The following is a 20,538-nucleotide window of genomic DNA, read 5'->3' as shown; positions in this document are numbered from 1 at the left end:
TTTCCCATCTGTAAAATGGGTATGATGCTGATAGCTCACTTACCTATCTACCTCACAGTTCTGTTCCAGTGGTCACATGAGCCCATGAATAGGAAAGACCTTTAGAACTTTAAGGCACTGTGAATAAATGGTATTAATCCTCACCTTGAACTTAGAAGTTATTATGGCTTTCTACTATCTAACCTTGTTGGTATCCAGTGGTACACTTCAATTTAGCCTATCTAGTTTATTTTCCACATTCCTGTTCTGATGGGCTAGTCTCTGCTGCTGGCTCTAAATTGTATCATCAGTGTTGTTCTCTACCCAGCAGTTAGTATCACCTCTTCCACACTGTCCCTCAGACATGCCCCTTACTACTCAGTTGTAGGTGTTCTACAATGATCTTCCTTCTGGGACCCCAAGGGAGCAATCCAGATGCACTCTTTTCTAGTAGTGTGATGGTCAACATTTACCAACTGGCTTCCCACGTGTAGGACTGACATGAATGTTCGTTGATAATTGCATTTACAATCATAAGTAAGTCAAAAGTGAAACAATAAAGATGGATTCCAGAACTTCACTCATTTGTCAACATCAGGAGCGACTTCTTTGCTGAATTTGATAGTTATTTTTGAGTACTGGAAGAATATGACCTTGATTTGTTGTGTCATTCACAAAGTCATTGCTACAGATGCAGCACACTTTTATGTTTAATCTGCCTTATTAACATTTTCTCTATCACTTTCTTAAGTCTAGACAATCAACAAAACAATAAAGCCCCAATTTGTAGAGTGTGCCAGTTTCTGTGGTGCAAAGAGTCTCACCATGGCTAATTCCCAACTACCCAATGTGATGTTACTGAATGTGAAATTGGGAAGAGGAGCATAGGGACATAGCACTATGTAGTATTCTCAGTATATTGATGTAATAGCAAATAACTCAAGAGCGTAGGTAATAGCAAAGGGTAGCGAAATAATTAGGATGCAATCTGTTTTTTACTATTGATTACCTTTGTTTTTAATATCATTTACTTAATTATAAGTTTATATAATTTAATTTGCCATAATGGCTGTGTTGAACAAGCAGCTTGCAAAATTCCTGAAAATCTAACAATCAGCTAACGCAAGCCAGCTCCAGCACACCACTGTCCCTTCCCTCCTTCTTTTTAGTTTTTATGGGCCTCATGCCATCTGATGGCCACACCCTTCATTAAAAAGCTCCAGCTAGACCAGGTCCACAGGAATCAAGAGAAAATTATCCAATGCTCAGCTTCCCCAAATAAGCAATGTCAACGGCTTCAGTCCAGTGGAGTGACTTAATGATCTGTTTCCTTCAATAAACTGTGATTTCTGAACTTAATTCAGATACCTGAGCATCACCGTAAGCTGAGAATGAGGCCTGAAGGCGTTCATGATGTAATATACTAGGTTTAAACTTGGCAAGCGGATGACATTGTGACAAATGGATTTTCTTAGGCCGATTTTAGGAGTCTGGGGTGTTTTTTTAAGAGTTAAGCCAAGGCAAAAAATAACCCTTGCAACACATCACTTCACAGCTGGTCGGCCTGGGAGGAGCTATTCTGGGATATCCAAGCTAAGGTGCCTCTTTAAACTCCAGGCAAACTGGAATCAGGATGTGGGGTTTCTATTCTTGTCTGTGTCAAGGACTTGCTGTGAAATCCCTCTCCAGTTAGTGCCCTGGCTGGTGCCTCAGTTTACCCTCTGGTGAAATCAAGTCAACTGCCTTAGCTGAGGTCATTAGACTTGAGCTCTGGGGAGTGAAAAACATTATTGCTAGGGCTGCCAGAGGGTTTGGAGCATCCACTCAAGGCTTTCTTCATCAGTGGAGACTCTAGGAGGAGCTCAGTTTTAGATGAAATCTTCTAAGAGACGACAAATGAGCAGGGTCTAACAGAGAGGAACAGGAAAAGCAGTAGAAGGTAAAGGAGGAGGTGGGCCTCCAAATGACATCCAGGGAAAATGTTGGGCCAGGAGCTAGAGGAACCTGGGCCCCATGTTCACTTCTCTAGGACAGAGTGCATGCAAAGGGTGAGTTAGTTACAGAAGAAAAAGCAGGCGAGATGGATTTAGTGGTACCTTTTGTTTGGGTTTGATGAGATAGTTTCCTGCGTAGAAAAGGAATGTGATCAAAGTTATAATTCTGAGACCTGCGTGGAAGACGACCAGGGAGTAGGTAAACTTGAAGGCAATACCATCCTGGAAAACACCCCTGGAACTGCGTCCTGGGCTGCTGTGTAAGTAACCTCTCTCCTGTTCATCACCTGGCATCGTAGTTCTCAGAGAACAAGACTGTCTCCTCAGGGCTTCCCTGGTGGCGCAGTGGCTGAGAATCTGCCTGCCAATACAGGGAACACGGGTTCGAGCCCTGGTCTGGGAAGATCCCACATGCCACGGAGCAACTAGGCCCGTGAGCCACACCTACTGAGCCTGCGCGTCTGGAGCCTGTGCTCTGCAACAAGAGAGGCCACGATAGTGAGAGGCCCACGCACCGCGATGAAGAGTGGCCCCCACTTGCCGCAACTAGAGAGAAAGCCCTCGCACAGAAACGAAGACCCAACACAGCCATAAATAAATAAATAAATAAATAATAAAATTTAAAAAAAAAAAAGACTGTCTCCTCTGTTGAGAGCTTGATCCGGCCCTTTGGATGAGGAAGCATTATAAGTGATCGCTGTGTACTTCTGTCCAGTTCTCCCCATGCCTTGGACTTCTACCATCTCACTCTTCTTGCCAGCAACCTAGAGGAGAAGGGCCACTATCCTAATTTTAACATAGGAGCAACTGAGACTTACACTAAGTGACTTGCCCCAGATCACACTGAGGCTCAACCCATCACTCAGTGGCCGCAAATCCTGCAACTCATCCACACCAAGCTGTCTCTACCAAACCTAACTAGCTAGTCAGCTTTTCCCATCCACAGGCCAGACACATTTTGAAATAAAAAGCCGACTGATCTCTAGAAAAACTGAAAGGCCAGTTCCAGTTGTCAAACACTACAAGCTAGAGAGTTTCTTCCAAAAGTTCTATGGGAAGCCTGAGGATTCTGAATTCCAAAGCCATCCGAATGTGGATTTCCTCTATAAAGAGACCGTCCCTCCCCGTGAAGAACATACCCTTCTCCATGAAGCTAGTTCCATGTTTCCTAATAACTTTTGCTTACACCACAAAATTGTCATAGATTATGGAAACACAAAGGCCTTGGAAAAAAAAATGTCCCGAGGCCCCTGGAAGTCATTATTTTTTCCTTTAGCAATTGCTGAGTTAAGCAGTAAAAATATGGTTTCCATCTTGCACCCTTCCCACTCGCCGCACACACACACACACACACACACACACACTCACACACACACACACACACACTCACACAGATGATCTGCTGGACATATGTTCAGAAGAAAGCAGGGACATGGGGGTGGGAGAAGATTCACATGCCGTGAGTCAAGAGCTCGAACATTTGAAAAGAAGAAGTGGGAGAGGGCGGGGAGTTTGCAGCCCTGGAAATGGACTATCCAAAGGATTTATTGCTTTTGAGTATCTCACAAGGCATTTTTTTTTTATAAAAATCTGTAACTTATGGCTTTTTTTTTTTTTTTTTTTGTATAGGGCAGTAAACAAGAGCTCTGAAAGGGGAAGGAAGCCAGGAGAAAGCCAGCTCCATTAGTCACGCAGCTGCATATCCTGTCACAAAGAACCCCAGTTGAGTAATCGCCCAAAATATGCCTGTTATTTTTTTTCTGTCAGAAAAAAATGGGGCCTGCCAAAATGTACTGTAAAAAAAAAAGGGAAAAAAATCTGGTCTCAGCCCCAGAGGGGGAAAGGAAAAGAAAGAAGAAACAGGCGTAACTTCTCAGCACTCTTCTAACCCCCTTTCCAACTTATCTTTAAAAGAAAAAGCCTTCAGACTCTTCACAGCGATGGAGCCAGCTTGAAAAAAGCTGGCTCTGTGAGATGTTCCAGGTCTCAGAGTCTATGCAGTTACATGGTGCCGAGAGCTCAGTAAGAAGAGGGAAGGTAAGAGAGACGAGGAGGAGGAGGACAGGCCCAGGGGGAGAGGAGAAATGAACAGGCAAAGGACAGGGAGATTGAACCAGGCCTCTGATAGACTAAGTGGGTGAGCTAAGTGTCCCACAGGGAACCTGTGGCAGCCCATACCAGTTTCGTGAGCATGGCATGGGCCCAGCCAGTGGCCAAGCATGCTTCATAAGCTTTTCTGATGGCCTCAGCGAAACCACCATTGTCTCCGGCCTCCACCATGCCCTAGGCTGTTTGGGCCACAGAATGAACAATAAGAATTTGTGTAGCAGGACATCTGACTCTGGGGAAGTCTGAAGAACAGGAGCTGGGGAAGGACCAGAACTGCCTACAATCTCAGGAATTTTCCCGGATTGGCTTTTCAAAACCCCTGGATGCAAGGCTCCTGGTGGGGAAATGGAAGCACAGCAAACCAAGGTGTTCTAAAGCCTGGTTCGGTTGCTGCCTCTGTGCCACGCCCTTGGTCCCCTGGTTCTCAGGACCGGGACACAAAGGATGGTCAGTCCAGGCACAGAGTACTCTTGGAAAGTCACAATTTCCCTCCTGCTCACATTCTGATCCATCAAAGTTGTCCATGGGGAATGGGCTTTCTTAACCCAGTTGACAAAAAAAAAAAAAAAGCAGGACGCCTTCCCCTTAAGAAAAAGAACAGAGGCCTACAGGGGAGGAACAGACAGATGTACTGCTTTTGCTCTGGGATCTCTGGAGCCTGTGCCAGAGGAGAGATCCCAGCCCTGCTTCAGCTCCACAGAGCCAGGCTGGGGGAAGATCCTTTCCAGGAGCACCTCTAGCCACCTGGGTCCTAATTTGGCTGCTTGGCAATTTGGGGCCAAGGGGACTCCAGCCCCAGGTACCGAGTCAATCCCCATGCCTGATTGCTTCTCCAGCAACTGACTACAGGAAGGCCCTGATTTTACCAAAATCAGCCCTTCCGGGCCTTTGAGCCCTGCCCATCCTGTCTGAGGCGCAGTCTCAAAGCCAGTCTTGAGCTTCACTACCCAGCCCTGGCCGCTGCTTCCCCTGGGAGAGCTAATTAACACCTAAAGCCATCCAAACGATGCTGGCAGCTTCCTGCAGAGAACTGGCCTGTGAGGTGGAAGAGCAGATTCTCCTCCCCGGCTTCACTGCTGATTTGCTATGAAATTTCAGGCCACTCAAGTGAACGCTCTGTGACTATTTTTTCCTCCCTTAGAGATTTATCAACTATTAGTCAGAGCCTCTATATGCCTGCAAGGTGCGAGGTACTGGGAATTCAATGGTGGAGAACACAGATCTGGTCCCTTTCTTCATGTGAAACCTGGGCAGCCTTTTCCGTACCTGCTGCAGCATGTAGGCTGCCCAGGTTTCACATGAAGAAAGGGACCGGAAAGGCTCATGATTTCTTGAGTTTCCTGAAACTAGCTCCTTGGGTGGATGAGTCTGGGGGTTGAGGGTTGGGATAGGAGCAAATATAACAAAAAATAAATGCACTGCAATTTTTAGAAAAACAAAACGCAAATACTAATACTAGCATTTCCAAAATGCTTCTAGACAGAGGACTGCCCCAAGCCACCTGATCATAATGAAAATTCTAGCAGGGCATTTGGAATTCCCTCTGTTAGACATTCCAGCTCGCTGGGACATGGAAAGGGCCAAGACTGCTTAATGATGCACAAACTATGTTGATGTTGATGCCCATCATCTAGCTCACATCAAAGCCCAGTTGCTGGACTGACCCGTGGGGACTCCTTCCTTGTCTCAGCTTTAGTTGCAGGAATTACTCGAGGGCTGTTGTCTCCCTCAAGGCTCAGCCCTTCTTGAGGCCAGGTCCTTCATATAAACCAAGACTTCAAATCAGAAACGTCAACACAAGCCCGTTGGCTAATGCTCCAGGTCTGACGGGCCTGGCACATGAGCATGGGGGGAGGTCCTCATCCCCTGATTAGCAGGTGAATGAGGTCTCTGGAGGTGCCCACCCGCATGCGGATTTCCCTTTGTGGTGACAGTGACATCTGAGTCACTGAGCGTGGGGCTGCCATGTAGCTTCACGCCCTCCCCTCTGTGCCCCGGAAGGGGACTGGGGGCAGGTCCTCACAGCAGAGAAGCCTCCACTTCCTCCCAGCAACACTTCTCAGCCTCGTCAGGCCTTGCAAGCCTGCGGTTGACAGGCACCCAGGTGATGAAGTCTTTCTCAGCCCGTTCTTCTCTCATTAACCCTTTGAGGTTTCTAAGCCGACAACTCAGCATCTTCCAGGCTGTGGGGAACATGTTTGCCAGGTACACCTTCCAAACAGCTGATTAAGATGCCAGGCGGTCTCTGGTCGGAGGAAAGTCCAAGGGGGCTGCTGAAATGACTCACTAACTTAGCCCCTGTCCTTTGGGGAGCTCTATCCTGTCAGCGAAAGGCCTTCAACAGAGGATGCAGATGGAGAGCCAAAAGGGAAAAGCTCTAAATGCCAAAAAAACCCAAAAAAACCAAAAACTCCACACATTCCAAGTGGGGTGAGGGAAGGGGCTGGGGGGAACTCTTTCACCTGCCAGGGCTTAGGGGTCCTGTGCTCCAGACTCTCCTTAGGAATCAAGCCCAGCAATGTTGGTACATCATGCTGGTGACAAGTGAGCATGAGGGGCAGACTCACAAGGCCCTCAAAGTCCACCCACCAGCCTATTCCTTGGTGCCCTCAGCCCTGATGCTGGGGGATAATGTAACAAGAGCCTTCAAGTATATGAAGAGTCAGTGCCTGACAAAGCACTTACTGACCAAGGAAAAATTAACTTCAGGTGCAGCAGGAAAGGTCTGGTACCAAGAATGTCTGGGGTTTTGAGACACTGGAAAAGATTGCTTAATACTGTAATTGGGCTCCCTTCCCTGGAAATATCTGAAAATAGGATAAGTACTCCCCAGTCTTGGATGGGTCAGCTGTGCCTTGAGGTGAGGGGATGGTTACATCGACCCATGGAGAGAGCTTGCCAGGAACTTTGAGTCTGAAATGGTACATTTTCATATGAAAAAAAAAATTTTTTTATTGTGGCAACATATACATAACATTCAATTTACCATTTTAACCATTTTTAAGTTTACAGTCCAGTGACATTGAGTACATCCACATTGTTGTGCAGCCATTACCACCATTCACCTACAGAAATTTTTCATCTTCCCAAACTGAACCTCTGTACCCATTGAACACTGACTCCCCTTCACTCTCTCCCCGGCCCCATTCTGCTTTCTGTCACTATGAATTTGACTGCTCTAGGTACCTCATATTAGTGGAACCAGACAATATTTGTCATTTTTTATATGACTGCCTTATTTCACTTGGCATAATATCTTCAAGGCTGATCTATGTTGTAGCATGTGTCAGAATTACATTCCTTTTTAAGGATGAATACTATTCCATTGTATGCATATGTCACATTTTATCTATTCACCTGTGATGGGTGTTTGGGTTGTTTTCACGTTTTGACGATTGTGAATAATGTTACTATGAACATGGGTGTACAAATATCTGTTCAATTCCCTGGCTTTCATTGTTTTTGGTTATATACCCAGAAGTAGAATTGCAAGAAGAAAAACTTCAAAAAGCATTGTGGCCTGGGAGAAAAGATGTCAGTATGCTCATATCACAATCCTGTATGGAGAATAGACACTTTAAAAAATGAAGCTACTAGTGGGAAGCACCCACATAGCACAAGGAGATCAGCTCTGTGCTTTGTGTCCACCTAGAGGAGTGGGATAGGGAGGGTGGGAGGGAGATGCAAGAGGGAGGGGATATGGGGATATATGTATATGTTTAGCTGATTAGCTTTGTTATAAAGCAGAAACTAACACACCATTGTAAAGCAATTATACTCCAATAAAGATGTTAAAAAAAAAATGGAGCTACCATCGGGCTTAGGTAAGAGAGCTAAGGAAGCATGGAAGAGGGAATCAGTGGGTTGCTGGATCAATCTGGGAAGGCTTCACAGAGGAGATGAAATTCGAGCTGGATTCTGACAGATGACTAGGAGTTTGCCTGGTAGAAAAACTGAAAAAGGGCAGGAAAAGAAATAACCCTCTTTTTTAGAAAAAAGAGTAGACAGACTGTTAGAAGAACATGTCCTTTGACCCTGCACTGCACTGGTAAGAATTTCCCTGAAGATATACTCACACATATACACCCAAGACATATGTCCAAAGATCCTCATCGCAGCAATGTTTGTAAAACTATAAGCTGGAAGCAGCCTCCATGCCCATCACCGGGAAACTGTTTAAATAAGCTATGGTACAGCCATATGACGAATTAACATGCAGCTATTAAAAAGAACGAAGGGGGTCTCCATGTGCTGATATGGCAAGAATTCTAGACTTATTTTTAATTAAAAAAAGATGTCAGCATATATCTAAATTCTTTCCCTGAAGACTACACAAGAAACTGTTAGCAATCATTACCTTTGGGAAGAGCAACTGTGGTTTAAGGGTAGAGAAACTTAAGTTTCGTGATATCCCTTCCTATGCTTTTTTTTTTTAAAGCCATGTACATGTACTGCATTAAAAGAAATGTTAGCAGAACTCTCAGGTGATAGGATTATGGGGCATTTTTATATTATGTATGCTTTCCTTATTTAAAATATTTTAAAGACAAAAGCAGCTATTTTTCTGGAATGGTTTCGTCCCACTGGCTCCTAAAGGGTGGAATAGATGCTTAAAGGGCCAGCCTTCTGAGGAGTTTCTCTTAGAACTTTGCAAGGATTCCTTTCAAGACAGAATGGTGTCCTCGAATTCAGAAGAGAGAACATGAGGGGCAATGATAAGAGGAACAGGCCAAAGTTTAGGGTGAGGGAAGTAAGGAGTCAGGGGACCTCCCAGAACGCCTGCCCATCTGTCTAGGGATCCTGGGGACCTCTACATCTTCTGCACTTGCTGCACCCCTCATGGGTACCCATGTCTCCAGGACAGAGACCCAGCCTCACAGGGTTAATCCACATGCTTCGCTTCACTGAGCGCAGTGGAGGAGGCTCACTGTGGAGAGGGGAGCAGAGGGGCCCAGCCCACCCCATTCCAGGCAGCATTAATAAAATGCAGGTGTTTTTACAGTTTCATTACAGAGCAGGGAAGAAAGGGTTTCAACTGCAGCAAGCATATAGAAATATAGAAACAAGAGCCGAGCGCGGTGAGGAAAAATGTGTCTGCAAATAATGAGAAAGCATTTTGGAAAGAGGGCTGGCTTTGGGGTTAAGAGGAATGTAGCAGTTTCTGGCACAGGCCTACCCTATAGCTGTGTGTGTGTGTATGTGCGTGTGTGTGTGTACAGGCTCCTGTTCTGCGGCACACTCAGAGACACACACACACACACACACACACACCGCTCCTCCACCACCACCACAGATCTTTTCCCAGCAACACCTCAGACACCTTGAGTTTGGCCTTCACTCACTTTGCCACGGGATTGGTTCTGACACTCCTGGGCCAATGTGGTCTGCCTTTTCTCCGCTGCCTTCCTCTCTCTGGACCCTGCACCCATGCACCTCCCCTTTTTCCGACCAACATCTTTTCTTTCTGGGGCCTTTGCTGGACTGTGTCTCCATTGGCCTGCCCGGGTTTCTTCATCCCCCCTCGACTTTGCATCCAAGCAGGCATTTTGTGAGCCTGACTCCCCACTCCCTTTCCCAAGCCCCACCTTCCCTGAAATCAGGGAGAAAGGAAGAGAGAACAAAATGGTGCCTCTGCCCTGGGCTTCTAGAAGGCCATGGAGCTGGGTTGGTGTCACACAGCTCCTGCCGCTTTAGCTCTGGCAAGGTGCTCTGCATTTAATTTCATGAATCTGGAGGCTAAATGAGGTTAGAGAGGTGTGATACAGCAGGTACAGGGCAACCTCCCTCCTCCTGGCCACCCCAAGGACAGGTTAGGAACGAGAGGTAGCAGCAGCTCTGTGGGGAGCTGGGCCTGCTGGGGGTCCTCTGTCCCTCTTCTCTCACCTCTCCCAGGGGTTGGGGGTGGCAGATAAAAGAATCACTGCCTTGCCCTTGCCTTCCGGGGGCTCTCAGCTTGCCCTGAGTTAAAAGAGCTGAAGGGAGTTATTTCTGCGATTTGTTTAGTTGACTCCTTGTCTGGGACTACTGAGCCATGCAATCGTAATCATGTGACCCTGACACAGGAAAAGGCTTTGGGAGGCGCAGGCAGACCCCTGAGTCCCTGCTCACCCCAAGGTGGGCTGGTGTCTGAGCGGGAGGCCCAGGTGGAGGTGAAGCTCCTCCAAACAGACGGGGTCCAGATTCCCAAGAGGAGGGACGAGGAAGCAGATGTGTTGGGGGCCCAGGAAAATTTCCTGTCGCTGGCGGCTAAGCTTATCCTGAGGGTCTGTGTATGTGAACCCTGACCCAGGACCTGTGCGGGCCAGAAGCCCAGTCTAGCTGCACCTAATGCGTTCCCCAGAACTCAGCACCCCGAGCAAGGTCAGAGCAGGGGTGGCAGGCGGCAAGAGCTCGTGAGCCGTCCTCCAGCCCTCGCCTGTCTGGATGGGAGCACCAAGCTCTAGAGGCTCAAGTTTCTACTTTCTCAGCTCCCATCCTCCGCCCAACCTGCCTCCCCCTCAAAAGCGAAACAAAACAAAAAACAGACCCAGCAGAGCAGGGTGGATGGGCCGCAACCAAATTGTCACCCAGCTCATCCCCACCCATAGCCCACCGGCAGGCCACGCGGCTGTCTGGAGTAGACAGGACTGGCCATCAGCTGTAGGGGCTACAAGGTTCAGAAGCTCCAGGGAATTCAGGACAGAGTACAGTTACTGGGGCTGCTTGTCCCAGGCCCGGAACTGGAGTATTCTGCCTGACAAAACTTGGACTTGTCATTTGTAGGGCTAACAGTGGGAACCATCCTGAAATCCAGGATGCAAGGTCACCCCACCAGCATCAAGTGGCCTTGGGGCCTCTTGTGTCTCCACACCCAGCCTTGCTTCCCTTCTGGGAATAGGATGGGGGAAGTCGAGCGGCTGGAAATCGCACTCAGGCATTATTCCTCCGCGGCCCTGTGCCCCGTGCGGAGGAGTTCCTCGAGGAGCAGATGTTTCCAATGAAGGGCCCAGACTAGGGCCCCGGGGGAGAACAGGACAGCCGTGCCCCTTGGCTCCCAGGGAGGGGCCGCAGCCCCCGAGCCCCTGAAAGCAGGAGCCGCCTAGTGAATGGAACACACACTCACTTGAATTCTCAGCTCCTTTCAGGAAATTGCCAAGTTGGCCCTTGGCTTTCTCCTTCCCGGAGCCCCTGCTCCGTCTCCATAGCAACCGCCTCCCCATCCTCGGGAGCCTCTCCCGGTCCTGCCCGCCCCTCCCCCCCAGCGCCCTCGGCGTCTCATCTGTCTGGGTGGGAACCGGGATTAGAGTTCGTCAGGGCCCGGGATGCTTTTCCCAGGGCCGCTGTGCCTTCGTGATCCTTTTGCGCCGCCCGGCCCCTGCCCCAGGCTTTTCAAGTGCCCAGACTTAATGACTGGCCCTGGGTTTCCTCCTCTTCCCTTTCTCTGCCTCCAATAAAGCGGGAGAATTAACCCAGGTTTTAAGTGCCCCGTTTCCAAGCTGCATATCAAAGGGGGCTTCCCCAAGCTGCTTCTGCATTTCAAAGGGGCTGATTTATCGATTTCACTTAAACCGGCACATTTTGGGGGAAGAGTTTTACCCAGAGGTCAAACCCTAGAAAAACAAATGGATCCCCGTTCACCCCCTCCTGGGGTGCTGTGGGCTATTAGTATGTCAACTGCCAGGGGACAGAGGCAGGTGAGGAAACAGGCTGCTGGCACTCTTCAGCAGCTTGGGGCCAGATTGTGCAGGGACTAGCCTGGGCCCCAATTCTCTCATGTCCTCTGAAGGCTGTGCTGTAAAGAAAAGGGGAGTGCACGGAACCATTCCCGACGTGGTCCAAGTCCTGATATCTGTTCCCTGCTTCCTCAGTCTTTTCTGGGGGTCCTAACCTGGGTCCTGAACAGCCTCTGGGCCTGAGTTAGCCATTCCAAGTGCTATGAGGGCGCTCACGGGCCCCACTGATTCTGCCCCTCCAATGTGACCCTGGCCCCTGTGCTTCCCTGATTCATTTCCTTTCTCCAGCTCTCACTGTGGACGCTTTGCAGGCACTTACTGTTCAGCTGCTCTACCAGCGGGGCCACTGAGTCACCCGCACTCCCGCTCCCTCCTACCGTCTCAGTGGAACCTCGCCCACGCCTTTCCTTCCCACATGCAGCGGCACATGCGGCCACTCACTCTTCCTCCCCCCCACGCCCCCTTCCACCCAACCTCAACTCAATAAACTGTCCTTATTATTTCCTGCCCCCCAAAGGAATCATCCCCAAAGCCCGGAACCTTTCTTTCCTGTCTGTTCGTGCTGCGCCACCCCTCCAGCAGACTCTCGCAAATCTCCCTGGAGAGTGTAAGGTCCTTCCTCTGATTTAGTCCAGATCTGAGTCCCAGGCTTTCTCAGGTTTTAAGTCACCACCAAATGTGCAAGTCCCGCAATGCACTAACCAGAAAAGCCGCAGGCGAACAGCAATGAAGAAATCTTCAGGAGGCTGGGCAGGTGGCACCCATCTCGAGGAACTCCTTACTTAGTAGCACTGAGGACAGCAGGAGGAGAAGCAGCACCCAAAAGTGATCTCTGGAGAGGATATCCTGAATCAGGTTCTCGGAGGCAGGTTTCCCCTTAAAGGATACATCTCTGTTTCTTTTTCTCATTCATTCATTCATTCACTCACATGGCCTTTATGGAGTGCCTGCTCTGTGCCAGATGCAGCGGGAGCTCCTGACAGGGCCACTCTGGAACAGGGGAATTAGACAGCAGGGCCAACCATTAATTACAGTGTGAGTAGATCAGCCCTCTCTTTCATAAAGAGGCTGGCCACTGGAGCTGAGCTCACCTAACTCTCTCTGTAGGGGGGATCCAGGGAAGGCTGCAGATGGGGGGACCTGATCTGAGTCTGAAAGATGAGTGGGAGCTTATCAGAGAAACAAGCATATTCCAGACAGAGGGAACAGCAGGTGCAAAGGCATGGAGGCGCCCCAAGCCACCACATGTGCTGGTGTTAGGCAGATCAGCGTGGCCAGCATAGAGAATGTGGAGGAGGGAATTGTGGGGAGATGAGCCCGGAAGGGCAGCAGCAAGGTTGTGATCACCATGCCAAGGGATCTGGATGTTGTGGCTGAGCTTCAGAGCACGTGAAACCCAAAGAGGAGACTGAAGGAGGTAGGGCTACTGTATCTAGCCCACCGCCCCCTTCACCCTCACCGCTAGCTTCTTTGTAGGGCTACACGGGCTCAGACCCTGACTTTGTTTACCCTGCTCCACCAGGGAAGAGAGACAGGCTCTTCTCCGGGAGGCCTTGCTGCAGAAAGCGCTCATCACTGCCTCCTGAGCTGGGGAGCCTCAGTAGAACATGCGAGGGGAAACTTCTCTCTCCCTAGAAAGAGGGAGACAGGAAAGGTTAGGAGCAAACTACACAGGGACTGGTAATATGTACAGACGAGGCAGGGAGGATGTGGACCGAGAATGAAAATACTGCCCATGGCCCAGGACCCCACAGAGCAGAATTTTTGGAATTTTATAGAAGGAACTCCTGGGAGGGGGTTGGACTAGGGTCTCTAAGGTCCTTCCAGTGCCACATTTTGTGATACCAGAGCTGGTGCCACAAAGCAGACAAGCCCATCCAGTCATCATTTTAGCTTCCTGTTGCAAAGGCGGTAAACTGCCCAGCCCAGGCCGAGCAAGCCATACGCACGCAGCAGGACTCCCATTTCTGCAGCCCATTTCTGCAGCCCAAGACATCCAGAAGTCTCTGCAGAGCACATTGTCCTAGGCATGGGACTTCTGAAGTCACAGGAGATGGGGAACAAAACAAAGATCAGGGCATGGTTCTCAACCCTCATCTTTATGATGTTCCTCAAGATCCAGGAGTTGAATAACCTGCCATTCACACATTTCACATGCAAACAATAGACTTCGTACAATAGATATGTTCCCCCAAAGCTGTCCGGGGTTAAAATGGTGCAATTCAAGTAATAATTTTAGATGTCTCAGGAGGAGTCAGTCTTTGTACAGTGTGTTCATGTAATCTGGATAATTTGGATAACTGTCATGTATCTTGGGTTGGCTTAAAGCCAGGCGCCATCCCGAACCAAAACAGGAGCATTGACTGTGTGTGGCCTGGCGCCTCCCACTTGGACCTGCACAGTCTGTCAAATGTCCCTCTTAAGTCTTGAACTCCGCACTTGATTTCACTGGCATCTCCGGCCCCTGGTGACTTGCCCCAGAGTCACCCTCCCAAGCACCTTCCTCCATACCCTCTTTGGGGCTTTTTCTCTTCAGTGAGCATTTGCTAACTCTGTCCGAAGCTCAGGATATGCTGAGGGTGTGAGGAAGGGAAGAAGGGAGGGAGGGAGGGAAGACTCCACCCTGCCCTCGGGGAACTTCCCCATGAGGAGGGACCCCCTGCTCTGCTCTTCTGGGGTATCAGCATGCCCCTGGGCCATGGGAAGCCCCACATAGGCTGCCCCAGGCTCCACCTGGTCAGGTCTTGCTTGGAGGCATTTTTCAGGCAGCTGCAATGCCGGCAGCAAGCCCTGACTTTTCCAAAGGCTGCCTTTAGCCTGTCCCAGTTTTGCTTCTCCTCCATCCAACTCACGAGAGGAGGGGTAGAGAGGGAGAGAAAAAATCCAATCATGCACAAGAATCGTATTTTCTGTCTTTCCCTCTGAACTTTCATGGCTTCAGCCAAAACACTGCACCCCCTTCTCTCTGTGGGCTCAGAATCTATGCCCTGTCACCTGGACCAGGCCTCCTCCTCCCGCTTAGACCCGCCAGCCCTTCAGGAAAGCTATGCTCTAGTAACATTATCTCATCTCCTCCTCTTTCTGTAACTGGTCTCTGGCCTGCAGTAAGGTCACAGCTCTCCACTGCCAACCAGAGCCCACATCCCTGATTCAGCAACTGAGGCAGGTGTTTAAGAGAGTCTGGGTGAGGGCCAGTGGAAGCCAAAGGAAATAACATTGGTCTGATTTGAGGCCTTCAGGAGTGAGTCACCCCTCAGCCCATCAACCCTCACGTTACACAATATCACACCCACATTATTCATGAGTGATCATCTTCGGTTTACTAGACAGCAGAGCCCAACCAGGACTTTGGGAGCCTGAGCATGACTTATTGGTCTGCTGTGAGCTCAGCATCTAGTACACGTCTTACCTCTATCCAAAAAATGAAGTGCTAGAGCACCGAGTCAACGAGGCTCATCCTCGGAGTATCTTCCTGAGGACTCTGGTCACCCCTGAGCAGTCAGTCCTGTATTTCACACCTTAGAAAAGTGTTCCCTGTGGATGCAATGAATGGGAAGGGTCCTGGGGGGAAGGTGGGGGCAGGCTGGCCAGTGTTTGCAGCATCCTGGTCCAGCCCTCCTTTGCCCACAGTCTTGGGCTGGCACTTCTGGCTGCAACCCGCATCCTGCATCCTATGGGATAGACCAATGTTATCTTTGTTTTTCACTCCTTCTATGCAGATCAAATTGAGGACCCACCAAATTGGAGTTGGAATCAGATAGTGGCTTTCCTTCACATGGGGCAGAGGGGGACTTTTCTGGGCATAGTGGGATAACACTGTGGCTGTAAATGTGGCTTTGGAGACCCAGAGACCTGGGCTCAAGTTCCAACTCTGCCACATGCCAGCTCAGCAAATGACTTCACTTCTCTGAGCCTCAGCTTCCTCTCTTATAGAATGGGAGTAATAATAGCGACAACCTTGTAGAACTGTTGTTCTACTGAGTTTTTAATGACCTTGTGTTCGTAAATGCCCAGCACATAATAAGTGCTGCTTAAACGGTCCTGCCATTGTGCTGCTGTTGTTGTTACTATTATTACCACTATTACCACCATTCTCCTTGGGCCAAAGTTGTCTATTACATAAGGAGCCTTATTTATTGTCTTATTTATTTTTGCATTCTCAGCACCAGGCACACAGTAAGACACAGTAAATGGTGATTAAATTAAACTTCAGAAGGTGAGGAGCCTCAGAGAGAAAGTTTGTCATGTGCAAAGGTCCTGTGTTGGGAAGGTAAATGGCACATTTGAAGAAAATGCTGTAGAAAAAAAAATACAAGTATCAGCTGTAGGGGATAAACAGATGCCCTAACCAACCTTCCTATCCCATAATTTGCAGCACAAGATCACTGAAGCCTGGGGCCTTGGTGCCTGCTCAGGGCCTTCCGCTTTCCTCCCTGGCTAGGAAACTTCCAACAGGACAGAAATGCCTAAGGACCCAGAGGAGTGGAAATATCCCGAGAGAAGATGCTGAGGCCTTTAGTGTTTAGTTGCCATAAAGAAAGAATCCCCCAAACCTGTCTGGGCAATTTGTACTTGGAACTGGATAACTAGGAAGCAGAGAAGGAAGTGGGGGAGGAAGCCCAGGAGGTGGGACTGTGGTTGCCAGGTGGGGTGGGGGGACTTTGTATACAAAGGCAAAGGCAATGATGAGGGGAGGCAGGGGCTCTGCCTTCCATGTGGCTCCTAAGGCCCCAACCAACATGCCCACAATGCATGGGTACAGCCCAGTGCCACCAACGACACTGAAGGCTATCTCCCACCTCCACTCTTCTCTCCTCCCACCCTCTCATTCCCCCCCATTCTGCTACAGCCTCCCTCAACTTAACCTATTCACCCTCCCAGGGGTACTTGTGTTTAATAAAAAGAAGGGTCTCAACGTGCCAATGCAGGAGCTCCCTAACAGTTCCTTTTCTGGCCCTCAGAACACAAGGAGCAAGATTTCTGGCAGAGCCTGCTGGGGCCTCTGGGACGGGATGGGGTCTGAGGAGGCTGAAAGGCAATAGGAACCAGACCCAAGGTGGGTCTCCCCAACTCTTCGTCCTAGAACCTAGTTACACTGTGTCTTTTTAAAGTCAGGTTTATTTCAATATAATTTACAAACAGTACAATTCATCCATTTAAAAATATAGCTCTATCCGAACTTACGGTTACCAGGGAGAAGGGTGGTGGGGAGGGATAGATTGGGAGTTTAGGATTGACATGTTGTACACACCACTATATTTAGAAAACTCTGCTCAATACTCTGTAATAACCTAAATGGGAAAAGAACTTGAAAAAGAATAGATACATGTACATGTATAACTGAATCACTTTGCTGTATACCTGAAACTAACACAACATTGTTAATCAACTATACTCCAATATAAAATAAAAATTTAAAAAAATATAGTTCTATGAGTTTCAACATGTAACCACCAACGCAATGAAGATACAGAACAGTTCCATCACCCCCGCACCAAAATTCTCCAGTGTTCTTTGTAGTCAACCCCTGCCCCCAGCCCCAGCCCCTGAAAACCACTCTTCAGTTTTTTCTTCCCTGTGGTTTTGCCTTTCGTATAAATGGAATCATACAGTATGTAGCCCCCAGGGTCTGCCTTCTTTCACTTAGCCCAGTGCACTTGAGATTTGGCTGTGTTCTTGCATGTACCAATAGTTCGTTTCCATCGCTGAGTCACTAGTGTCCCCTATATGGGGCGTAACAGTGTGTCTAGCCATTCAGTAATCCAACGATATTTGGATTGTTCCCAGTTTTGAGCCCTTATGAATAATGCTATTATAAACATTTGCATACAGGTTTTTGTATGGCCATAAGTTTTCATTTCTCTTGGTAAATACCCAAGTGTGGGATTGCTGGGTCATAAGCGTATGGTTAACTTTACACCAAACTGCCAAACGTTGTCCAAAGTGAGCTGCACCATTTTGCATCCCCACCAGCAATGAATGAGTTCCAGTTGCTCCACATCCTCCCCAGTCCTCGGTATTGTCAGTTTTTTGTTTTTAGTGTTTTTTTATTTTAGCCATTCTAAAAGGTATGTAGTGGTTTCTCATTATGATTTTAATTTAATGATTAATGATGCTAAACGTCTTTTCATGTATTTGCCATCCATGTTTCTTCTGTAGTGAAGTGTGTGTTCAAGTATTTGCCCATTTAAGAAACTGGATTGTTTTCTTGTTATCGAGTTTTGAGAGTTTTTTATATATTCTAGATACAAGTCCTCTGTTAGATACAGGTTTTACAAACATCTTCTCCCCATCTATGCCTTGTCTTTTCGTTTTCTTAACAGTGTCTTTTGAAAAAAAGAACTTTTTAATTTCGAGAAGTTCAATTTGTCAGCTTTTCCTTCTATGGATTTATTGTGCTTTTGGTGTCATGTATAAGAAATCATTGCCTAACCTAAATCACAAAGATTTTCTCCCATGTTTTCTTCTTTTACACTTTTAGGTTTTTTTCCTTTTATACTTTTGCTCCTGTTTCTGTCTTTTATACTTTTATGTTTTACATTTAGGCCTATGATTTATTTTGTGTTATAGGCCAAGGTTCTTTTTTTTTTTCTTCTTTTTGCATATGAATATCCATTCTCCATTGAATTCCCTTTGCACTTCGTCAAAAATTAACTGACTATGCATGTGTGAGTATATTTCTGCACTCTCTGTTGTGTTCCACTGTTATAAATGTCCATCCTTTCATCAATTCTCCTGTCCTGATTACTCCAGTTTGATAGTGATTCTTAAAATCAGGGAATGTGAGTCCACCTAGTTGCACTGTGTTCCTGCAAGGCCCTCCTCTTTCCCGTGGTCTTTCGGGCCAGGAGGCAGAGGCTGGACAAAGCTCCAAGGCCCTGATGTGGCCTTGCCAGCCCTTGTGATGCAATCCCCACCGGCTCATCTCCTATCACCCTGCCTGCAGGAATGACATGCTTATATTCTCTGCTTTTACCCAGCAACGTCAGACCTCCAAGTCTTTGCCTGCACTGCAACCTCTGCCTGGTAGGCCCTGCCTCTGGCCCCACCCCACCCCTTTTTCTTCTCCTGGTTAACTTGGATCATCCTTCAAGGCTCAGCTAAGGCATGCTCACCTTCAGGACACCTTCCCTGACTTCCGGGGCTGGCTGAGTGCCCGACTCACTGTTTCCATGCTCCAGCCCCCAAGCCTCCCTCTATCCCACATTCAATCTGTAGACATGTAAGTGACTGTCTCTTCCTCTGCCACCAACTCCCCGGAGCACATAATGTGTCTACTTTAGCAGGCTTCTCCTGGTGCCCAGCCCAGCACCTGGAACAACGTTGGTGCCAACACATGGCTCTTGAATGAACAGAATCGGTGGCACGTTCCTCAGGGCCCCATGTCAGTGACAATGGGAAGACGCCAAGCTCACAGCCCAGCCTAGAGAGGTGATTAGCTGTCTACCACTTTCTCCTCCTCCCCCTGGTGTTCTTGTCAGAGGCCTCGGAAGCCTCAGCTAGTAGGGAAGGATGTTCAGAAATTCTGGCTCCTGAGAGAAAAGGAATTTCCCCTAAAGATTCGGGATCTCATTAGGAATAGCCAGGGGAACAAGTGTGGCCTCCTCAAAAGGTTCCCATGTAAGCAATTCAGCTCTGTGGCTGGAGTGTGGACTGGAGTCAACTGCCCAGATCTGTTTGGGTTCAGAGTACACAAACCCACTGCTGCCTTACCTCTAGGGCAAGTTACTTCCCTTCTCTGGGCCTCAGTTTCCTCATCTGTAAAATGGGAACAATCAAAGTGCCTCTTCTTTGGGTTGCTGTAGGGATTAAATGAGTCAATATATGTACAAATAAATATAGGTGCATACTTAAATATATACTTACTATAATAAATAGAACAAATACCCAGTAAAGTTGGGTTGTTATCATTATTTGGGAATTGAGACACCCTTGATGTCCACTGCTGTCAAGAAAACATGTGAGCACAGCTTCCTCTCCCACCGGTAACCACCCCCTTCGGGCAGAGGTCAAGGCCATCAGCTCCCCACTACAGCACTGCTGCTCCCGGAAGCCACATGCTGGGGAACAAGCCAGCACTGGGGACAGACTACCGCTGCCTCAGTGTCCCTGTGTACCACTCAGGTGACCAGCACTGTGGAAATCCCTACCTAATGAGGCCTGGGTGGGAGTTCAGACCCGGAGTCCTTGGAGTCCTTGGACAGAGATGTGTCAGCTTCAAGGCCAGAGCAACTAGACCGTCTGCTATGCGAAAGGAAGCTCACTTGCAAGGGAACCCCGCGAAGCAGAGTGCTGTTTGCCCATAGGTTGGGTCCCCCTGAAGGAAGGGGTCAAGAGAGCACCACTGACTCTATTCCAGGGCAGAGCACGGAAAACTGTCTGAAGATGAGAGACACTGAGGTGCAGAGGGAGGGAACCCCGGTGCATCCAGCCTTCCTCCCTGACCTCAGGCCACACACCTGGCTGTGTGCTCTACTCAGAGTGGGATGTTACATTCACGAGAGCCCCGGTCAATGCAAAGGGCCCTGTTTTCAAAGAAGAAAACGGCCTCTGGTTCTCGGAGAGCCTGCCCACCTCCTGCGCCTCTCACACCTGGGCCACTGGACATGGGCCTCCCCGTTGGCGGCCCCAGGAGGGAAGCAGCTCCCTCTTCCTTGTCCCATTGGTTCTGGCTGGACCCCCTCGTTCCTCGGGCCCCTCTCCCCCCAGCACCGCCTCCCCAGCCCCTGCAGATCTGAAGAGGG

The 20,538-nt window shown here is 48.6% G+C and overlaps 1 long non-coding RNA gene across 1 annotated transcript in view; it reads right to left on the bottom strand.

The window, feature by feature from the left end:
• LOC309625222 overlaps positions 1-20,067 on the bottom strand; it is a 33,523-nt gene extending 13,456 nt beyond the window's left edge. The window contains exons 1-2 of the long non-coding RNA XR_014242397.1: positions 13,304-20,067; positions 12,497-12,784 (exon numbers count right to left, since the gene is read on the bottom strand). This is a non-coding gene — a long non-coding RNA (uncharacterized lncRNA). The remainder of the gene's footprint in view (positions 1-12,496; positions 12,785-13,303) is intronic.
• Positions 20,068-20,538: the final 471 nt, after the last annotated feature.

The sequence above is a fragment of the Balaenoptera borealis genome (assembly GCF_965194805.1).
Source record: "Balaenoptera borealis genome assembly, chromosome: 3".
In the NCBI taxonomy this organism is placed as follows: Eukaryota; Metazoa; Chordata; class Mammalia; order Artiodactyla; family Balaenopteridae; genus Balaenoptera; species Balaenoptera borealis.
This window is presented reverse-complemented; position numbering and strand designations above follow the sequence as displayed.